Here is a 14,355-nt window from a genome sequence, read left to right on the forward strand (position 1 = left end):
GTGGTTCCCTCTCAACTGACTGTGTTCTCACAGTTCTTGGGCCAACAGGCCTGGGGTGCTATGCTCGGCTTGATCAGTCCTCAGGGCAGCCCAAGAGGATGCCTGCAGTAGTTTGGAATGCCAGGAGCCATGGTGCGGAGATCATGGTGGCTGGATCAGTCCTGGGGGGTGGCTTACTGCAGCGAGGAGCATCAGCATCTGGCCGCATGGAGAACACAGTGCTCAGGCAATTCTCTGGCTGCAGGGCTGGGACAGGGATCTTGGTCCCGCATGGGCATGGGGATGCTGCTCTTGGGCCTCCTCTCACTGTCTCTGCAGGCAAGGGGGGAAGGGTGGACTGGAAATTCAAAATGGCAGTGAAAATTTTGATTTTTCTGCCTGACGAAAGGGTGTTCGGAGTCTCAGCAGGGTCCTTCTATGGGAGTAGACCCCACTTCCTGTAGCTCTCACACGTGGGGTGAGATAATAAGTACTCAGTTCACCATTCACCTGTAGGAAACTTATAGGAGCATATGAAGAGAAAACAAAGAGTAAAACACACCTTTCTTGGGGGAGGGGACCGATACTTTTCCTTTGGGATGTATTATGTAACTGTAGATTGCTTTCTGGGAGTCACAACTTGCCTCGGCAGAGATGTTCTGCAGATATCACTCTTCTCTCTCAGCTGGCCCCCTAGTCTTCAACTTTGTTGGGTATTTTCTGGACTTTATCCTTCATTATGGATGAGAGCTTTTATCAGAGGCTGGTACCTGTTGGCCATCTTCTATTTTCTCTGGTGTTTGTAGATTTCTGTGTGAGGTTTTCTTTCATTATGTGGAGCCCTTCTTAAAAAGAAAAAGAATGAATAGAGATAGTTCTACTCTGCTTATCCAAGAGGTCAACAGTCATATCCTCCACACTGCAGAAACTCTTCACCATCTTCTCCTAGATGTTTTTTCCAGGCTAGAGTTCTACAATAATTTGAAGGCCAAAGGACCCATCTTGAAAGAAGCCAAGAATTCATTATTTGTTCAGAATGGCAGAGAGATGACTTGTGATCTGATTATCTAAACTAGAAATAAAGCTCCACTATGGCTGTTTCTATGACCTTACGTGAGTTTCTTTAATATTCCCAACCTCACTTTTCATATCTATAAAGAGAACATATTAGACTAGATGTTCTGTTTATTTCCAATTCTCATGTTCAGTGAAACATGTCTTTCAGCTGACTGCCTCTCCTTTATGCTTCCACAGCATGCTGTTCTTCTGACCACTATCACTACATTTACTGCTTTGAAACTTTGTGTTTACTTTTTCTCCTACCAGGTTGTGAACTTCTTGGCCTGGTTCATTATATGGCATTTAGTAAACAACACAGTCTATAATTATTGAAATTAACTTGAATTCTGGCACCATGTCTAAAAGTCTTAGTATCTGGACAAACTTGAGAACTGGTATTACAGAGCCCAATAAAATTTCTGTCTTAAGTCTAATTCTTTTCCCTGAGATGCTCAGACATGAATAAAGGTAGATGTGTAGCAAGACAGCTGACTAGAAACATCATTTTCTGGATCATCCTATGTGGAAGGAAGGGTTTAGATGAAGGACAAGGGAGAAAGGACACAGCTTAGGTATAGTATAGGTCAGAAAAATAAGTTCCAGAGATAGACAGGAAACTCATGAAAAAAAAAAAAACTGCAAAGCAAAGAAGGAAGAGGAAAAAGGAAAAAAAAAAAGATATTGGTAAGGATCAATCCTGGAGACACTTGTCACACTCCTTCAGTGATCATCAGGCTACCATGTTACTGGGAAACTTTACCACCCTCATGAGCCCAAGCACTGAGCTGGATAGGTTCTCACATTGCAAAATTAAAAAAAATGAACAATAGACCTAAGGGGAACTCAAAAACAAATGGACCTAAAAGTCATTTACAGAACATTCTACCCTTAGATGGCTGAATACCTAATCTTCTCTAAAGATGTGGTGTTCTCTTTTTAATTTTCCTTTTTTAAGTTTTATTTATTTATTTATTTTTATTGAGACAGAGTCTCATTTTGTGGCTTTCTGTAGGGTGCTGTGGTATCATAGCTCACAGCAACCTTCAATTCCTGGGCTCAAGCAATTCCCTGGCCTGAGCCTCCCAAATAGCTAGACTACAGTTGTCTGCAACATTGCCTGTCTATTTTCTTCTTTACTTTTCTTTTTTTTTTTGCATAGACAAGGGCCCATTCTGGCTTAAGCTGGTCTTGATCACCTGAGCTCAGGGCAATCCACCTGCCTTGGCCTCCCAGAATGCTAGGATTACAGGCATGAGGCAGCATGCCCAGCCGAGGTGTTCTCTAAGACTGATCACATTCTAGGCCATAAATCATCACTCAAAAAGTATTTAAAAAATAGAAATTATACCTTACAACTTCTCTGTCCGCAGTGGAATAAAACCTTAAATTAATTCCAAAAAGCATCCCTTCATAAAGTCATGGAAACCAAAAAACCTAATGCTAAATGATAGTTGGGTCAATAAAGAGATAAAGATGGATATCAAAAGATTCTTCAAACAAAATGACTATGGGAACAGAAGTTATCAACATCTGTGGAATACAGCAAAATCTGTCCTGAGAGGAAACAGCTTTAAATTCTTACACCTAAAAGATGGATCACAAACCATAAATCTAATGAATGATCTCAAGGAACTGGAAAAGGAAGAGCAACCAAACTCTAAACCCAGCAGAGGGAAAGAAATAACCAGGATCAGAGCAGAACTAAATAAATTTGAGAACCAAAGAACTATGCAGAAGATTAATAAAGCTAAAAATTGGTTCTAAGATGAGGAAAATTGACAATTCTTTTGCCACATTAAGTAGAAATAAAAAAGAAATCACTTTAACAGCTACATTTAAAACGAAAGAGGAGCAGGCACAATTGATATTATCAATCTTGCAGATGAAACATATCTCAGAATATTATAAAATTTCTATGGTCATGAACTTGAAAATGTGGAGAAAATGGACAAATTTGTGGAAACACATATACTGTCCCAAGTCTCAGCCAGGAAATAAGAACTCCTTAACAGACCAATATCAAGCACTGAAATTGAAACAACAGTGAAAAATCTTTCATCAATAAAAGTTCTGGACCAGACAGTTTGACAGATACATTTCACCAAACCTACAAGAGGAACTTATACTGCACTGCAGAAATTATTCCGTAACATTGAAAAGGAAGAAATCTTCCCCTACTCATGCTTATGAAGCCAATACTAGCATGATGCCTAAGCCCCGAAGGAACTCATAAAGAAGAATACAGAAGCTATTATCACTTATGAATATAGATGCAAAAATTCTCAACAAAATCTTAGCAACATGTTAAAATGTCTTTACTCCCCAAAGTGATCTACAGATTTAATAAAAATCCCCATCAAAGCACAAATATTATACTTAGAAAAGCTTGAAAACTAAAGTAGTACTTTGTGTTATATGGAATCAGAAAAACTCTGAATAGCCAATGAAATTTTAAGAAAAAATAATCTGGAGGCATCATAGTACCAGACTTCAGATTATACTACAAAGCAATAATGATCACAATAGCATGGTAGTGGCACACAAATAGAGATGTAGATTTATGGAATAGAATAAAGACCTGAGACATGAACCTAGCCACATATCACTACCTGATCTTTGATAAATCAAATAAAAGGATACTCTGGGGAAAAGAATCCTTATTTAATACATGGTATTGGGAGAAGTGCTTAGTCACATGAAAAAGACTGAGACTGGACTCATAACTTTCACCACTGACAAAAATTGACTCTTGGTGGATAAATTTCATGCATGAAAACAATAAAAATCCTAGGAGGAAGTGTGGTAAAAAAAAAAAAAAAAACTCTTGATGCTATCAACCTGTGAAAAGAATTCATGGAAAAGACCTACTTGGCAATTGCAGCAACACCAAAAAAATAAATAAATGAGACACGATAAAGCTAAAAAGATTTTGCACAGCCAAGGGTACTACAACTAAACAAAAAAACAAACAAAATTCAGAATGGAAGAAGATACTTGCATGCTATAAATCTGAAAAAGAACTGGTAAATAGAATCTATAGAATTAACATTAATCAACATGAAAGGAGCAAACTACCTCATTTCTAAGTGGGCAAAAGACATGAATAGAAACTTCTCTGAAGAAGATAGATGAATGGCCAACAAACACATGAAAAAATGCTCATTATCCTTAATCATCAGAGAAATGCAAATTAAAACTACTTTGAAATATCACCTCACCCCAGGGACAATATCATATATAACAAAGTTTTACAGTTACAAATGCTAGCATGTATGTGGAGAGAAGGGAATACTTTTATGCTGCTGTTTTGATTGCAAACTAATATAACCTCTATGGAAAGAAGTATGGAGGATCCTCAGTTAGCTAAAAGTGGCCCATCCATTTGATCCCACAATCCAATTACTAAGTATCTATGAAGAAAAAATTATCACAAGAACATTTGCACTAGAATGTTTATTGAAGCTCAATTCACAATTGCCAAGACATGAAAGAAAGTCAGGTGTCCATCAACCCATGAATGAATTAATAAACTGTGGTATATGTATTGCACAGAATACTATTCAGCCATAAAAAAAAATAATGAAAACTTTACATCCTTAGTATTTACCTGGATGAAGTTGAAGAACTTTCTTCTTGGTAAAGTATCACAAGAATGGAAAACAAAGTATTCAATGTACTCAATACTAATATAAATCCAGTAGAGAAACAATTACACACCCACATGAGAGAAAAATCATATTCAAGTGGGAGAAAGGGGTAGGAAAGAATAAGAGAAAGGGGAAAGAGGGAGAGAGATAAGTAAGCTCTCACCTAATGTGCACAATATAATGTACAGATACTCCCTAGATGAAGGGCTCAACGACCACATGAAGTTTATTGTAGAAATACAAACAATGTAACTCATTCATTTGTATCTTCATATTAATCTGAAATAAAAAGTAAATTAAAAAGTGGGAGGCATCACTTTACCAGATATCAAGCTATATTACAAGACTACAGTAACCAGAACAGTACAGTACTGTTGTAAAAACAGAGATGTAGACCTATGGATCAGTACAGAGAACTCAGAGATGAAATAATCCCTATATTCCCACCTGATATTAACAAACAAATAAAAACATTTACTGGAGAAAAGAATCTTTGTTCAATAAATGGTATTGGGAAAACTTGACATCCACGTGTAAAAGACTGAAATAGAAACTGCACCTCTCACCACTCACAAAAATTAACTAATGATAGACAAAAGACTTAAACCTATAGCAGGAACCAATAGGAATGATAAAATCAAATGTTGGAAAAATTCTTTTAGATGTTGGCCTATGCCAAGAATTCATGAAGATGTTCCCAAATACAACCACCACAACAACAAAAATAAATAAATGAGAACTGATCAAATTAAAAAAAAAACATCTGCACAGATAAGGACACAATCAGAAGAACAAATATACATCCACAGAATGGGAGAAAATATTCACACCAAGTAAAGAACTAATAATGAATGCTACAAAGAACTCAAGCAAATCAGTAAGAAATAACCAAGCGACCTCATAAAAAATTGGGCAAAAGACATGATAGAAGCTTTTCGAATGAAGATGCACTAATAGCCAGAAAGTGCATAAAAAATACCCAACTTCTCTTGTCATTAGAAAAATGCAAATCAAAAGTACAATGAGATATCACCTTACTCCAGCAAAAAAGGCTAAGACTTAAAAGTCCCCAAAGAACAGACACTGGCATGGATGTAGAGAGATAGGGACCCTTATATACTGTAGAAGGAACTGCAAACTAATACAACTCTATGAAAACATATGGAGAAACCTAAAGTAGACCTACCATTTGATCCATCAATCCCACTGCTGGGTATATACCCAAATATGATGATCTCACTTTTTAAAAAGGAAATCAGCACTCAAATGTTTATAGCAGCACCATTCACAATCACAGAGACAGGGAAAAAAGCCAAGTTCCTACCAATACACAAATGGCTTAATAAAATGTGGTATATGGATACTATGGAGAAACTCAGCCATATGAGAAATGGAAATCTATGGCTTGGCACCCATAGCACAGTGGTTATGGTGCCAGCCACATAAACTGAGTGTGGTGGGTTTGAATCAGGCCTGGGCTAGCTGGGCTCAATAACAACTGTAACATAAAATAGCTGAGCACTATGGTAGATGCCTGGAGTCCCAGCTACTTGGGAGGTTGAAGCAAGAGAATCACTTAAGCCCAGGAGTTGGAGGTTGCTGTGAGCGGTGACATCACACCACTCTACTAAAGGTGACAACAACAACAACAAAAAGAAGAAATGGAAATTTAGTATCATTTGTGACAACTGGGATAGAACTGCAAACCCTCTTCAAAGTGAAACATCATAATAATGGAGAAATAAACACATGTGTCTAATACTAGGTTGAAATTAACTTATTGCCATTTAAGTGCACCTATGGATGTAATTCTCAATGAAAACCAAGCATGAGGAGAGAGAGGAAAGGATGGACGAATTAACTCCTATTGCATACAGTATGCACCATCTGGGTGATGGACACACTTATAACTTTGCCTCAATCTGTACAAAAACAAAGTATGTAAACAAAACATTGGAACCCCATAATGTTATGAAAAAATTAAAAGACAGAACAAAGAAGAATATGTTCTGGGGGAGGATGGCTGGAGGGAGGGTAACTGGTGGGACCACACCTATGGTGCATTTTTACAAGGGTACATGTTAAATCTACTAAATGTAGAATATAAATGTCTTAACACAATAACTAAGAAAATACAGTGAATACTAGGTTAACTAGTTAAATGAAAGTATATCAAATTGTATATAAAACCAGCATATTGTACCCCATAATTACAAAATATACATAGCTATGATTTAATAAAAATGTACAAATAAATAAATAAAAATAAAAATCACCAAGAGAAAAAAAAAACAAAAAGAAAAACAATGAGATCTTGAACTTACCATAATTTTGAATCAAATAGACCTAGCAGACATTTATAGAACATTCTACCCAACATTTTAGAACACACATTCTTCTCAGTACCACTTAAAACATTCTACAAGACTAACCATAGGCTATAAAAAGGTCTCAAAAAATTCAAAAACGTAAAATTATACCATGTACCCTCTCAGACCATACCAAAATAAAACTATAAATCAATAACAAGAAAATCTCTTAGACCCACACAAAATTATAGAAGTTAAAGTACCTAATTATAAGTGATTCTTGGGTCAAGAATAAAATTAAGATAGAAATTCAAAATTATTAAAATAACTAAGGGGACAAAAGTTTTCAAGATCTATGGGACACAAAAATATCATTCTTTAGGGTAATAGTCATATTGTTAAATGCCTAATACAGTGCTTACTTTGGCAGCACATATACTAAAAATTGGAATGATACAGAGAAAATTAACATGGAACCTGCACAAGGATGACACACAAATTCATGAAGCATTCCATATTTTTTTGTTCACAGATACAATAGCCTTTAAACCAACAAAAGTAAGGAAAGATAAGGAGTCCAGGGAGTATCCACCAAAATTGATCACATCTTAGGTCACAAGTCTAACCTCAGCAAATTTAAAAGAATAGAAATTATTCCTTGTCTCTTCTCAGACCATCATAGGATAAAAGTTGAACTCAGCAACAACAGGAATCTGCATACTCATACAAAAACATGGAAACTAAATAACTTTATGCTGAATGATAGTGGGGTCATAGATGAAATTAATAAGGAAATTAACAATTTTTAGGAACAAAACAATAATGAAGACAAGAAATACCAGAACCACTGGGGTACTTCAAAGGCAGTCCTAAGAAGGAAATTTATAGCATTGAAAGTCTTCCTCAAGAGAATGGAAAGGGAGAAAGTCAACAACTTAACAGGATATCTCAAGCAACTGGAAAAGGAAGAACATTCCAACCCCAAACCTAGCAGAAGAAAAGAAATAACTAAAATTAGAGCAAAATTAAATGAAATTGGAAATAAAAGAGGTATACAACAGATCAATGAACTGAAAAGTTGGTTTTTTGAAAAGGTCAATAAAATTTATAAATTGTTTGCTAACCTAATCGGAAACAAAAGGATAAAATCCTTAATTTTACCAATCAGAAATGAGAGAGGCTAAATAACAACAGACTCCTCAGAAATTCAAAAAATCCTTAATGAGCATTACAAAAACCTCTACTCTTAGAAATATGAAAATATGAAGAAAATTGACCAATACTTGGAAGCACACAACCTAGCCATAAAGAAGTGGAAATGTTGAATAGGCCTGTGTGAAGTTCTGAAATAGCATCAACTGTATAAAAACTCCACCAAAAGAAAAGTCTGGGATGACATGGCTTCACATCAGAATTCTACCAAACCTCTAAAGAGGAACTAGTACCTATATTACTGAAAGTTTTCCAAAGCATAGAAAAAGAAAGAATGCTTCCCAACACATTCTATAAAGCAAATATCACCCTGATCCCCTAACCAGGAATAGAACCAACAAGAAGAGAAAATTATAGACCAATATCTCTAATGAATATTGATGCAAAAATATTCAGTAAGATCCTAGCAAAAAACTCCTGTTTTCACAACCATTTCAATCCGTTCATTTGGGCCATCAGTAAGGTAGGAAATAGCCCAGCAAGTATCTGCTAATACCTCTGGATCATCGTGATGTAGGAGACACACTAAAGTAGGAAGAATCTGTTCCATGGCATTGTGCCCCAACTTGTGAAGCTTTTGGGAGCTACCGAATTGCCAGTTGTGACTCCTGTGCTGAGAGCCATAGGGAATATTGTCACTGGGACAGATGAACAGACTCAGGTTGTAATTGATGCAGGAGCACTTACTGTCTTTCCCAGCCTGCTGACCAACCCCAAAACTAACATTCGAAAGGAAGCTACATGGACAATGTCAAACATCACAGCTGGCCGTCAGGACCAGATACAGCAAGTTGTAAATCATGGACTAGTCCCATTACTTGTTGGTGTTCTCTCTAAGGCAGACTTTAAGACACAAAAGGAAGCTGTATGGGCTGTGACCAACTATACAAGTGGTGAAACAGTAGAACAGATTGTATACCTCGTTCATTGTGGCATAATAGAACCGTTGATGACCCTCTTAACTGCAAAAGATACCAAAATTATTTTGGTTATTCTGGATGCCATTTCAAATATCTTTCAGGCTGCTGAAAAACTAGGTGAAACTGAGAAACTTAGTATAATGATTGAAGAATGTGGAAGTTTGGACAAAATTGAAGCTCTACAAAACCATGAAAATGAGTCTGTGTACAAGGCTTCATTAAACTTGATTGAGAAGTATTTCTCTGTAGAGGAAGAGGAGGATCAAAATGTAGTACCAGAAACTACCTCTGAAGGCTATACATTCCAAGTTCAGGATGGGACTCCTGGGACTTTTAATTTTTAAATTGTATAGCTGAGGCACAAAGTTGTCGTGTACTGCATTTGGTATAAGTTTGTCTTACTATTTCTCTACTACGAACTCTTTTTAAATGTGGTTTGTTAATGTAGCACTTTTTACAACAAAACTATACTTGAACAGTTCCAAACTGTACATACATACTGTATGGAGCCTATCCTCTGAAAGGGTTTCTTATTTCTATGTGGAATTTCATATCTTGCAGTGTCCTGTAAATAAAGATTAAAGTCTAAAACAAAAAACAAAAACAAACAAACAAAAATCCTAGCAAACAGAATCCAACAACACAACAAACAAATTATACACCATGACCAAGTGGGTTTTATCCTAGTGTCTCAAGGCTGGTTCAATATATGTAAATCTATAAATATTTTGTTTATAAATAAACAAAATAAAAAAGACCACATGATTCTCTCAATTGATGCAGAAAAAGCTTGTGACAATATCCAGCATCCTTTCTTGATCAGAACACTTAAGAAAATAGGTAAAGAAGGGACATTTCTTAAACTGATAGAGGCAATTTACAGCAAACCCACAGCTAGTATTTTATTGAATGGAGTGAAATTGAAAACATTTCCACTCAGATCAGGAAACAGGCAAGGTTGCCCATTTTAACATTGTACTGGAAGTCTTAGCTATTGTAATCAGGCCGGAAAAGGTGATCAAGGGTATCCATAGAGGATCAGAGGAGATCAAACTTTCACTCTTCACAGATGATATAATTGTATACCCGGAAAACCAAATGGTGTTAGGTGAACTGGTTGGCGACTTGTAGAAGACTGAAACTGGACCCAAAACTTTCACTTCCAAAAAAATTTGACTCTCACTGGATAAAAGACTTAAACTTAAGACATGAAACTATAAAGATTCTTGGAGAGAGTGCAGGGGAAACATTTGTAGAAATTGGCCTGAGAGAATACTTTATGAAGAGTATCCCCTGGGCAATTGAAACAACGCCAAAAATACATTACTGAGATCTGATCAAACTAAAAACTTCTGCACTGCCAAGAACATAGTAAGTAAAGCAAATAGCCCTCAGAATGGGAGAGGATATTAGCAAGTTATGTTTCTGACAAAGGTCTGATATCCAGAATCCACAGAGAACTCAAACTTATCAATAAGGAAAGAACAAGTGATCCCATTTCACTGTGGGCAAGAGACGCGAACAGAAGCTTCCCTGAAGAAGATAGGTGTTTGGTCTACAGACACATGAGAAAATGCTCATTATCTTTACTCATCAAAGAAATGCAAAACAAAAGCATTGTGAAAAGAGGAGGGGCAAAATGGCAAACTGGAGTCAGCCTCTGACAGAAGCTCTCGTCCAGAAGGAAGGATAAACTCCAGAAAATAACCTATTAAGCAGAAGATTGGCAGCTAAGCTGAGAGGGAAGAGCGATATCTGCAGGTTACCTCTGCTGAGGCATGCTGAGACTCCAAGAAAGCCAATTTCTACAGGTTATCTACAGGTGAGCGGTGAACTGAGGACCTATTGCCTCACCCCAAGTGTGAGAGCTATAAGAAGTGGGGTCTACTTCCCTAGAGGAATTCTGATGAGACTCTGAACATTCTCTCCCAGGCAGAAAAATTGAACTAACCTCTTCATTGCCATTCTGATCTCCCAGTTCACCCTTCCTCCCTTACTTGCACAGTCTGTAAGAGGAGGCTCAGGAACATAGTTCCCCACCCCTGCTAGACAAAGAGTCCTGCTACCAGCCGCCTGTGACTGCCAGAGCCGGCGCTCCCCATGACCAGCCAGAGCCTGTGAGTCCCTACTGTGCTCCCCAGACCAGCAAGACTGCCTGTTGACTCTGACAGGCACAAACTTCCCACTAACAGCCCACCTGCCTGTGACTGCCAGAGCCCAAGTGCCCTGGGTTGGGCTCCACACGATCAGCCAGCCTACCTTTGACCACCAGAGCAAGGCACCCCAGGTTCTGCTCCACATGACTGGCTAGCCCACTTGTGATCGCCAGAGCTGACACATCCCAGGTAGTGCTCCCCATGACAGGCCGGCCAGCCTGTGACTACAAGAGCCACCCCCAACCCTGCCTGGCCAGCCTAATTATGACTGCCAGAGCTGGTGCTCTCTAGGATGAGCTCCCAGCACCTGGCCAGCCCGCCAGCAACCACCAGAGCCAAGCCGAGGCACATTGGGCTGTGCTTCCCAGGACCAGCAAGCCCACCTGTGATTGCCAGAGCCGGAAATCCTCAGGTTGTGCTCCCTGTGTCTGGCACCCCCAAGGCCAGCTTGCCTAAGACTACCAGAGCCGGTGCTCTCTGGTCATTGCTCCCCACCTCCCTGCACCCTCCCAGGCTCTATGCCGTGCCCCCCCACCAGACTCCTGAGCTGAGCACTCTCTTTGCTGAAGTCACCAGGATCTGTGGACTGCCAGAATTGCTGCAGCTTCCTCAGCCCTGCTGCTGGATCTGTGTACCTGCACTATGGGAGTGACTGCTACAGCCAGAACTCCTTGGCTGCAGCAGTCGCCCTGGGAGCTGCACAGGGTCACTTTCCACAAGATACAACTTCAACAGAGCAAGCCCACCAGCATCTAATTTTGAAGAGACACCTCCTCACCTCTGTGGTTCCCCAGAGGAAACCATAACTCACTCTAGAGGGATACCAGTGCTGCAGAGTGGCAGGGGCCAAGGTGCAGTGGCTGTGGGAGAGAGAAAAGTATTTGCTGACTTGCTAACCTCAGGATTAGACTGAGACAAAGTGGAACACTAGCCAGTGCCTACTGACTACCTGAGGCAGGCAGGACTCAGCTCCCCAACTGGCTGGCAGCAGAGAGTAGTGGCCGGGCTGTGGGGGCATTGACATTCTGTTGACTCTGACAGGCACAAACTCCTAGTACTCCTGCTCATTAGAGGGAGCAGGACTTCAGTCCTGTTGGACTACCAGTGACTGGTCATGGAAGAGGAGCAAAGGGGAGATAGAGACTCAGACCCCTGGGACAACCCTAGTACCGGAAGAGCCTTTTTGACTTCACATAGCATCTGTCTGAGCCAAACTTGAGCAGCTAATAGACCTCTGCCTTCTAGTTGCTGGAGACATTTTGAATTCTCCCAGTTGAGAGATCATTTAGACTGGGTCTATTGGTTGGGATCTCCTAACTTGGACAAATTACCCAAGGCCCCCCTCAGTTGATACCTTGATTATGTAGAAATGGAAAGGGTTGATTTTCCTCCTACAATAGACATCCACAGGGGATGGGCTGTCTTAATTGCTTGTATCTCTCCAGCTAAGACTACACCAGAGTCACTGATCCACTTGGATCAGACAAGAACTACACAAGACAGAGCCACCTAACCCCACCACACCAATCAGGTTTCCACAGCCTCAGACTTTAATACTATATGGGTCTTTTGCAAAGCTATAGGGAAAAAGCTAGAGCCATCAGTCCCAGATGCTTGACAAAGGGTGAATGAACCACAACCCTAGGAATTCCCAATTTCACATTATCTGCCCATCTAGCAAATGGTGAAAAACAAAATGGGGCAAAATCTGTGGGAAAACTCTGGTAACATGAATGACCAGAGTAGATCAACTCTCCCTAAGAATTATATGATAGATATAGCACAAGATCCCATTCATAAGTAAATGACTGAGATGTCAGAAATCGAGTTCAGAGTCTGGATAGCAAACAAGATCAACAGAATGGAGGAAAGGAGGGAATTAGAATTTCAAGAAATTATCCAAAAAATGTCTCAAGAATTCAACAATTTCAAAGATAAAATGAACAAAGATTTTGACACACTGAGGCAAGAGTTTGCAGCCCTCAAAGATCTGAAAAGTAATGCAGAATCCCTCACCAATAGAATGGAACAGGCAGAAGAAAGGATTTCTGACAATGAAGGCAAAGCTTTTGAACATACCCAAGCACTCAAAGATGAAGAGAAATGGAGAGCAAAAATGGATCACTCTCTCAGAATTCTCTGGGATAATTCGAAGAAAACTAATATTAGTCTTATAGGAATCCCTGAAGGTGATAAAGTTGCATCACAAAAAACAGGATTTTTTCTTCATGAAATTATGAAAGATAACTTTCCAGATATGCCAAGAGATTCTGAAATTCAGATAGCAGACAGTTTCAGAAGCCCAGCAAGACTCAACCCAAATAAGACATCACCCAGGCTTATCATAATTAACTTCACTAAAGTTAATAAGAAAGAGAAGATTCTGAAAGCAGCTAGATTTAGGAAAACCATAACCTCTCTCTGCTGAAATCTTTCAGGCTAGAAGAGGGTGGTCATCGACTTTTAATCTCCTAACACAAAATAACATTCAAGCTAGGATCCTGTTCCAGCTAAACTGAGTTTCATTTATAACAGAGAAATTAAATACTTTAATGACATTCACATGTTGAAGAAATTTGCCTTAATTAAACCAACTCTACAAAATACTCTCAGACCTATCCTCCATAATGACCAGTGCAATCCGCCACCACAAAAGTAAACTCACTCAGAAACTTTTGATCATATTCTAACTTCCACAATGCAAAAGGATTAAAAATGTCCACAGGACTTTCAAAAAACTTGATACACAAAATTTTACCAGGACTATCAATATTCTCAATCAATGCAAATGGCTTAAATTGTCCTCTAAAGAGGCACAGGTTGGCTGACTGGATACAAAAACTCAGGCCAGATATCTGCTATGTATAAGAATTTCATCAAACTCAGGCCAGATATCTGCTATGTATAAGAATTTCATCTTACCTTAAATGATAAATATAGGGTGAAGGGATGGTCATCTATATTCCAGGCAAATGGAAAGCAGAAAAAAAACTGGTGTTGCAATTTTATTTGCAGATACAATTGGCTTTAAACCAAGAAAACTAAGGAAGGATAAGGATGCTGACTTTATATT

General features: G+C 38.8%; 1 non-coding gene and 1 pseudogene across 2 annotated transcripts; both read left to right on the forward strand.

The window, feature by feature from the left end:
* Positions 1 to 7,408: 7,408 nt before the first annotated feature.
* Positions 7,409 to 7,516, forward strand: LOC111721962. Its single transcript, XR_002770940.1, has one exon. It is a non-coding gene; the product is annotated as a U6 spliceosomal RNA (small nuclear RNA).
* A 1,243-nt stretch (positions 7,517 to 8,759) lies between these two features.
* LOC100962327 lies at positions 8,760 to 9,712 on the forward strand (annotated as a pseudogene). Its single transcript, XR_001161774.2, has one exon. The product of XR_001161774.2 is annotated as an importin subunit alpha-1 pseudogene (transcript).
* Positions 9,713 to 14,355: the final 4,643 nt, after the last annotated feature.

The sequence above is a fragment of the Otolemur garnettii genome, unplaced genomic scaffold, assembly GCF_000181295.1.
Source record: "Otolemur garnettii isolate 467f Iridium unplaced genomic scaffold, OtoGar3 scaffold00206, whole genome shotgun sequence".
Taxonomy (NCBI): Eukaryota; Metazoa; Chordata; class Mammalia; order Primates; family Galagidae; genus Otolemur; species Otolemur garnettii.